The sequence below is a fragment of the Pundamilia nyererei genome, unplaced genomic scaffold, assembly GCF_000239375.1.
Source record: "Pundamilia nyererei isolate P.nyererei 1_Seehausen unplaced genomic scaffold, PunNye1.0 scaffold00671, whole genome shotgun sequence".
NCBI classification, from domain to species: Eukaryota; Metazoa; Chordata; class Actinopteri; order Cichliformes; family Cichlidae; genus Pundamilia; species Pundamilia nyererei.
Window position 1 is genome coordinate 40,605 of NW_005188072.1, and position 1,327 is coordinate 41,931.

The window sequence follows — 1,327 nt, forward strand, 5'->3', positions numbered from 1 at the left end:
AGAGGTTTTATTAGAGACACACCTTAGCGTTTTGCAATTTTGCATAATGTTAAAAAGTTTAAATTATTTTAGTAGCCTATTGAACGGCAGAAATTAGGTTTTCTTTTCGGAAGTAAAAAGATGGGAAACTGTTCTTGAAGTATACTGTGTGTGTGTGTGTGTGTGTGTGTGTGTGAGAGAGAGAGAGAGAGTGTGAGAGAGAGAAAGCTGTGCATGAAGTGTGATTTTATCCTGGTGAAAGTCAGAGGAACAGCAAAAGTCAGAGGAAATTCATGACGATGTTTACGTGAAGCGTAGTTTGGATCTCCTTTTGCTGCTGGTCCGGTCAATATTGTTTGAATAGAAATAAAACCTGCAGCTTCACAATCAGCGCAAAAAAGGTGTAAACACGAAGCACGGACCCGCCGACGGATCAGAATCAGTGAGCTGTCGGCTTTCAGCCCCGACCGTGTCCATACTGTCTGGTGAGAAAGGCGACATCTCACTGATTCTGATGCGTCAACGGGTCCACGCTTTGTGTTTACGTCTTTGTGCAGAATCGGTGTACCTGCTCTCATTTACTGTTTTAGCTGTTTGGTGGTTGTTGAAATGTAGTAATATTTACATTAAAAATTGATTCAGGATTTTAATGAATCGATATCACGTTATCCAAGCTAGAATCAATTTTAATCGATGATCAAAACCCGCTCCTAGTAACTGTGTAATCATGCTTATGTACATCTGGATAATGACACAAACTAGTGTTTGGTGCTTTGCTTTTTTAATCAACTAAAAGACAGAAATCAGATTATAGGATCTGTAGTGTTGTTTATTTATATTATGGTGCTTAGCATTTGTGACATTTATTACTGTGTGCATACTTTATTAGGAGAGATAAAATTAAATAAAAATCTCTTCCTTGCTGGTTCCATCGAAGAAGAAATGCTCAAGTAACTATGTAACACGTACGTAATCCAATTCCACAACACAGTGTGATGGGGAAATCAGCTGTGTTTTTCTGCCCATTTTATTTCGAATCTGGCGCGAACCGGTGAACCAGTCCCTGAATCAGTCACGTGGTACGGACTGCCCGCGAGGCCTCGAACGTCACTGCATACGTAATCAAAGCAAGCCTCGATACGCGCTTCACAAAAACGCCCCCGAGATTACCCGACACACGGGTCGTGTCCAAATTCATGGGCTGCATCCCCCTGAGGACCCAGCCTTTGCGGTCTACGTGGGCCGGGTCCTCAGAAGGTCGGGTAGGGCGGGAGTAAACGGCTGTGAAATTGGACGGTCTAGCCTTCTGATTAGCGTCACCGCTGTCTCGGTGGAGTTTAATAAACTC